Consider the following 8082-nt stretch of genomic DNA (forward strand, 5'->3'; position numbering starts at 1 on the left):
GCTCTCCTACCTTCTTAAACTGTATACTTACTTCATTTGTTTTATTTTTTTCTCTTATCTGTGTTTGCGCTTAACATTATAAATGTTTCTCTTAATACCACCTTGGCTTCATTCTGCAAGGCTTGAGTTCGTGCTCTTAATATCTTACATTTCTAAATCATTAGCAGCTTTATGTATATATGTATATATATTGTAATTTTCTCTTTTCAAGACTTATTTAGTTGTGTGTGCTTGTCATAATTTTTCAAGGCATGATGTTTGGCTATTCTTTAATTCTTCTTTTTTTGAGACAGAGTCTCGCTCTGTTGCCCGGGCTAGAGTGAGTGCCATGGCGTCAGCCTAGCTCACAGCAACCTCAAACTCCTGGGCTCAAGCAATCCTCCTGCCTCAGCCTCCCGAGTAGCTGGGACTACAGGCATGCGCCACCATGCCCAGCTAATTTTATATATATATGTGGTTTTAGTTGGCCAGATAATTTCATTCTATTTTTTTGTAAAGACGGGGTCTCGCTCTTGCTCAGGCTACCTCGAGCTATCCACCTGCCTCGGCCTCCCAGAGTGCTAGGATTACAGGCGTGAGCCACCGCGCCCGGCCTAAAAGCTTGCGGCACACCCGGTATTCCCAGGTGGTCTCCCATCCAAGTACTGACCGGGCCTGACCCTGCTCAGCTTCCGAGATCAGATGGAATCGGGCACGTTCAGGGTGGTGTGGCCCTGGACTCTTTAATTCTTAGTTGTCTAAGTTCTTGGTTCAATTATTTAGTCCATATAATTTTTGTTTTGGAGACTATATTGAGATTTTTACTTTTGACCTGATACAAGATTAATTTTTGTTAATAGTTCATGTTTTTAAAAATATGTGTTATTTACTTTTTAGAGTTGAAAACAGTCTAGATATACGTATTAGTCATATGAAGCTTATTAATCCTGTTGTTCATATTCACTTTCCTTATTCATTTATGTTGTCAACTTGTTATGTTGGTTTCTAAAAGGTAAATAACTTTCATTATGAAGTTGGTATGTTCTTTTATTTCTATTAGTTTTACATGTAGTATTTCAATTTTATGTGTTGGTTAAAATACTGCATTGTAAAAGGGATATAGAAGATTAAAATTTTAAAAATACTGATAGGAGGGCAAAAGAAAAGTAAAAATAATTCAAAAACACATTGTATATGAAATGGTAAAAGCAGCTGGAGTATTAGAAATGTTTAGTCTATTGTAGATAAGACGTGGTGAGGGATGGGGTGAGGCGGTGGGAGTATATGAAGTTCATATACAAATTCCAGTATAATAAGTGTTGTCCCATGACTGTGACATGCTAGTAGCCATCTAAGACCTAGAACCATGTTTGCCACAAAGAAAATGTTTAATAACATTAAATAACTGTTTTTTAAAATTTAAATTAAAAATTTTATTTTCATTTTTGTTTCTTTTAACCAATGTAATAAGCAGCAGCATGGCACAATTACAAAAACAGTGAGCCTTGGCTTTAAATGCAGTTCCCTTGTACTATGTGAGCTCGGGCAAATTTCTTACGTCCTCTGAACTGGAAACAATAACACCTTTCTTATGAAGTTGTTAAGAAGATTAATGAGATGATTTGTGTAAAGAATCTGGTGAAGTGAAAGCATCTGGCACATAGTAGGTATTCAATAAAGGGCTGTATTGTTTTCATGGTAGAACTAATAATACTAATATAATGTTATTATTTTTCATGAAGCTTCTTAAGGAGAATTAGCATTCAAACTGTGATGCAGAGTTTATTAGTTATCTATTGCTGCATAATGATATTATCACAGATTTAGTGGCTAAAAACAACACACATTTATCATCTCACAGCTTCTGTGGGTCAGCAACTCAGGCACAGCTTAACTAGGTCCTCTGCTTCAGGATGGCTCACAAACTTCAGTGACAGTGCTAGTCAAGATTGGAGTCTCGTCTCAAGGCTCAGTGGGGAAGGATCTGCTTCCATGTTCATGTGTCTGTTGGCAAACTTCAGTTCCTTCCAGCCAATGGGACAAAGGACATCAGTCTCTTGTGGGATGTTGGCTAAAGGCCACCACGCAACCCTCTGCACAGAGCCGCTCACAACATGGCAGCTTGGTTCTTCAAAATCAGCAAGGGACAGAATCTCCCAGCAAGACAGATGTCACCATCTGACATAGCACACCACAGAAGTGACATCCCATTGCCTTTGCTGGACTTTTTGGAGTAGAGGGCACAGGTGTCACCCACACTCAAGAAGAGGAGATTCTGTAGGGTGTGAATCCCAGGAGGCAGGGATCATGGAGGCTACCTTAGGGTTTCTCTACCACAGGTAGAAATGAGACAGAGGAGTATTTGGCTCCCTTTAAAAGAAATGCAAATTAAAACCACAATGAGATGTCATCTTACACCAATCAGAATGGCTATTATCAAAAAGACAAAAAATATCAGACATTGGTGAGGATATGGAGAAAAGGGAACTGATACACTGTTGGTGGGACTGTAAGTTAGTGCAACCTCTATGGAAAACAGCATGAAGATTTCTCAAAGAACTGAAAATAGAACTACCGTATGATCCAGTAATCCCACTTCTGGGCATCTACCCAAAGGAAAATAAATCAATATATTAAAAAAAAAATACCTGCACTTGTATGTTTATAGCAGCACTATTCACAATAGCAAAGAAATGGAATCAACCTGAGTGTCCATCAGTAGAGGATTGGATAAAGAAAACCTGGTACATAGACACAATGGAATACTATTTGGCTATAAGAAAGAATGAAATCATGTTTTTTTAAGCAACATGGATGGAACTGGAAGCCATTGTCTTAAGTGAAACAACTCAGACACAGAAAGATAAATACTATATTTTCTCACTTATAAGTGGGAGCTAAATATGTACACATGGAAGAGTGGAATGATGGACAATAGAGACTCAGAAGGGTGTAAGGATGGGAGGGGGGTGGATGATGGGAGGTTGCTTAGTGGGTATAATGTGTCTTGCTTCAGTGATTTATGCATTGAAGGTCCTGACTTCACCACAATGTAATATATCAATGTATTAATAACAAAATTGCACTTGTACCCCATGAATATATGCAAATAAAAAATAATGGGAAAAATTAAAATTTAAAAAATATTTTTAAAAATTTGAAAATAATTAGAAATATTCAGAGACGGAATGGGCCATACTATGAGAAAGTGTTTATATTGGCTAAATGATTCTGCCAAAGATTAAGTATGGCGGGTAGGAAATTCAAGGCAGGTCATTTCCAAGTTATCTCCCCAAAATGGTGTGGTATCATTAGGATACTGCTGGTAGTGTTTCACTAGAATTTTTCTTAAATCATATTCTAGTTATTAGTTTAAAGGAGACCAATGTCTTCTAAAGAAATAAGTGCTTAGGAAAAAAGAAGTGAGACTGGCCATTCAAATATCCACCACCTCTGCTATATCCACACATTTGTTAAACATTCTTACAAACTTCAACTGTTTTTTCTGTTATGCCTTACAGAAGTCATTGTAAATACAATAACCTAATAAAAATATTAGTTATATGGTTTTAAAAAAAGCAATTAGCTGACAGAGGAGTTCTAAATGGAGTCCAAAGTAATGAATTTAATAATTGTCATTCTACATTCAGAAAATAGTCGTTGAACTCATTAAATATTCATTGAAAGCATAACACATTTTGCTGGAAGTTAAGAATGAAGGCTTTGAGTAAGACTGGGAGGTTTCTAACCCCTCTTCTGATAATTACTTCTATGTGACCTTGGATAAGTGACTCAATTACTCTGTGCCTCAGTTTCATCATCTGTGTAAGTGGGGATAATATTACTCTTCAAATGGAGCTGTTTGGAGGATTAAATCAATTAATTCTTACCAAGCACGTCCTATGTGCTTAATAAGTATTAGTTATTTTCATAATACCATTTACTCAAAATGGATTAAAAATAGAGGAAAATGATGGCTTTTGGAATTAAATACAACTTTTTTTAAAAAACTAAGGCATTCTTGCATGTATGTATATAAATAGTTGTCATGAATTATGTCTTCACACTCCCATTGTATCAACTATTTAATAAATTATAGAGCACATATAGAACTAGCCATTTCCCATTTGTTGCAGCTTGATTAAAATGCTTTTGTTATTCTTAATGAGAACTTTAGATGAGATTAAAATGCAAGAAAACAGGTGGTTTCTCAAATTTTAATAATAGCAGGGTAATGAAGTCTCTATCTTCCAACTTAATTAATAAATTGTCCCCTTTTGATCCAAAAGCAGTAATAGCTTTTGGTAAATAATAAGCCTGCCAATATTTGTCAAACATTTCACACTAAATTGCTATCATTTGGATTACAGATGTATGCAGTTCACAAACCCTCTTCCTGGTGCTTTCCCAGGAGCAATGTGGAACTAAATCAGCTCAGAAAGAACATGAGGATTTGGAAGAACTGATTTGAATTTATTAGAAGACATTTCACAAAAGTCCTAGTTTACATTCTTGCACAGACTTGAGCAATGCTAATAAATTGCCCTGACTAAGAAGGCTGTTTCCTTTCCTTTTCTCCTTTCTTTGTATGTGGGAATTTATAGATGAAAAATTTTACATTGATGGTGAGAGAGTCTCAGAATTAACCCTTAGGTTGAAATGCTGTAGCCTGCCAGTATGGCTTCACCACCTTCAGTTTCCTTACCAATCAGAGCTTTTTTTCTTTAATTTGTCAGTGTCATGCTAATTGCCATGAGGGTATAGAAAAACACTGGGCACCAACGGGCTTGGACCTCACAAATATTTCTGTACAGTACTAATTAGATACTAACAGTTTTTGACAGATGCTATTCCATCCTCCATCTCTACCTTGCCATTCTTTTTATTTTTGAGATAAGGACATATTTTTGCACATTTTTTACAACTGTGAAGTCATGCATTAAGAAAGATAGAGACAATCTTCTACAAAGCAAAAGGAATAATAGCCTCATTCCACTAACCCATGACACCAGACAACAGAGACCCTTGCTAAGGTGAAGGTACTCAATTTGTAGTGTCCCGCCTTTCTTCCTGTCTTGCCAGTGCCTGCTACCTTAACTGCCCTGTAAATCTGTGCCACCATTTATTTTGTCATGTGAGCACCTGTGTCTCAGCTACTAGACCAAGACAGCCAGCTGATTTCACACATCATTGAATAGAAAATAGACATCATTGTCTCAAGCTATAAATTTTATACACACACATATGCAGACACACAAAATCCTTGGAAGTACAGTGTGTTTGTCCAGTTAGAAAGAATAAGAAAGAAAAAAAATCAATAAGAACAATGGAAAATTTCTTCTCTCAGAATGCCTCAAGTTTAATATAGAAAAGTGGTATAGTGTAAGAATATTCTGGAGGCAGATTGTCTAATCTTTTTATTATAAGGGCCTTTGGGCAAGGTATTCAATGTCTTGGTTCCTTGGTTTCTTCATCTCTAAAATGGGAGTCTACATCATAGGGTTATTGTGGTAATTAAATGAGTTAATACCTGTAAAGTGCTTGGCACAATAGCTAGTCCATCATACAAAATTAATAAATACCAGGTAGAAGAAATACAAATATATGTTATAATAGTAGAGTAGCAGCAGCAACAGGAGGTTATCTTTATTTTCCTGAGTTCAACAGCAAATAAAATATAGATACGGTGGACAAAATCCTTCAAATCACAAGTCTCTGCCTTTTTATTTTCTATCTTAGCACTAAAATAAATTTAAAATTTAAAAAAAATATGATTTTTGTTCATGTTAATGGTATACATTTCATTGAAATTCCTAATTTGGGGGTCATAATCTACTTTCAGTAAACAGAAACATCCCTTAGTCCATTAAATGCGAGAAATGCTGCTTTCAAATCAGGATCTCATGAGAACTTAATGCTTCAGCTATTACTACGGCCACATAAACTCTTTCTGGCAGAGCATCCGTGGTGCTTTGCATGTGGTCCTTTTTTATTAGAGCCGTGTTTACCACCTGTGAGCACAACACATGTAGAAAGAGACTTTTACAATTAGCCTTTTCAGAACCAATTCTGAAATGAATGCATTTTGAATGAATTCACCTGCATTTTTCCTCATTAATATTGCTCTTGGTACAATGCTTTTCACATTAAAAGAGAGTTATTTACTTGATTTAGCTTTGCTTTAAAAAAAAAAAAGAAAGTAAAAAGCACAGGCTTAAAGACATAATGTAATGCATTAGGTAGAAATATTTATTGTTATTCTCTATTTTCTATGGACGTGGGTATGTTCTTGCTGTGTCCTGTTTTGGGGCAGTTAATGTTAAAATGTCCTTACATGTATTTTCTTAATCTTCTAGTAATTATAATCCTAGTTTTCCTCATAAACAACTGAGGCATGCAGATGTGAGCAACTTTATGGACACCTCACCTATTGCAGTAGGTGGCCAGGATTTGAGTGTTAGATCTTGCCCCAAAACTCCTCCCCCTTTTATTTGTTAAATAAATACCTTGTTCCACCACAAAAGTAATAGTTCCTGACATTGTCCTTACACATCTTATTTGTCCACTCTCCATTTTGTGGAAATGGAAGTTGAGACACAGAAGGTGAAATAATTTTCCCAAAGTCACTTAGCTAGTGAAAGTGGGGAGTCAGGACTCGAACCCCAGGCAGTCTGGCTCCACTGGCTCAGCTGAGCACACAATTGTGTGTCCTGTCGAACAAGAAAACTTATTTTCTTTGTGAGAAAGTATTTTTTACTTGGACTGGCTTTTGTTATTGGTAGCAAGATTGAGTCTTTCAGAAGTACCTTGTCTTCCAAGCGCTGGTCAACTTAGGCCTAAAATGCTAGGACAGGGTCTCTTTGCATCTTACCCCATTAATAGAGTAGCAGTCATTCACACCTTAGCATCTCTCAACACATCATCAGGGAATACCTGCCTATGGCTTTAGAAAAGAAGGTTTGAGGAAAATAGGTCATAAGTATGGTGAATTTCAACAAGTGCTTGTTGAAAGAGACAAGAAAGATTAGAAATAAGGTTCAATTTCCCCTCAGGCCCTGAGCAAGCACTGAAATGACCAGAAGGGACAGTAACCAGGCAACCTGGGAGAATGAGGACCCAGAATACCTTGGCAGGGAGTAGACGCGATTTATTAATAAGTCCACAGACTGCATGGACACCACAATCTCATTCACCTCAAATCTTCACCCATTTCTGGAGATTGGCAAAGTGCCATTGTTTTACAAAACACTTTCTCAGATAGTATTTCCTTTCTTGTGCACCAGTATCACCAACTGTACAAATTGCAAATGAAGTCTGCCTTGTGGCTACATTTTTTTGTATAATTTAGAAGATTTGTGGGAAAGAGAATTGAGAAGAAACAAAAGTCTTTTAAGTCTTTAGTTTTAAAATGACAACCCTTCAAAGTGGAACAGTAACAAGGAAGTGTGTAGGAGACGTATGTAGGTATGGAGACTGGCATTTCAGTGGTTGTGAAGAAATATCAAGGTTTGCTGAATGCAATTCTATCCCTTCATCAGTGACACCTGGCCTATTATGGGATATGGTAAGATATGCCTTATGAATCAAAAAGTAACCCAGATAGCTATGAAGGGGCCAGGAAAGGGCCGGAGGTGATTAAATGCTCTCAGTGACTGGGAGAATTCTTTAAATTTGCCAGACATGTGCTGAGAGGGAGGAAAACTTTGCCACTATTTTAATTCTGTGAACACATTTTCAGTAGGCTGAACTTAAAGTCAGTATTTCACCTCGTTTTTGAAAGAACAGAGATCTTTTATGAGCCGGGTTTAAATTGGAATGAAACGTTACTGTAGTGAGAAGACCTAGGGATTTGAGCTTTTGTTTTCTAATTTTATGTTTAGTAAGGGTTTCCAAACTTAATAAAATAAAGTCATAAATCAAGAACCTGACTTTGTAAGAAATAGTTATAATTGATAAAGAAATCTTTTTTTTAGGTAACAGGAAGCTGGCACTAATCAAATTAGAATCTAATTTCATCCTAAAATCCATGTATATTTCATCTGAAAACCTAAATCAACTATCCAGAAAAATTAAATAGAAAATATCTCTCCTCTTAGCTATTTT

The 8082-nt window shown here is 36.4% G+C and overlaps 1 pseudogene; it reads right to left on the bottom strand.

Annotated features, from left to right (window-relative positions):
- Positions 1 to 598: 598 nt before the first annotated feature.
- On the bottom strand, positions 599 to 719 carry LOC123623661 (annotated as a pseudogene).
- Between the last annotated feature and the right edge of the window lie 7363 nt (positions 720 to 8082).

The sequence above is a fragment of the Lemur catta genome, chromosome 18 (genome assembly GCF_020740605.2).
Source record: "Lemur catta isolate mLemCat1 chromosome 18, mLemCat1.pri, whole genome shotgun sequence".
NCBI lineage: Eukaryota > Metazoa > Chordata > Mammalia > Primates > Lemuridae > Lemur > Lemur catta.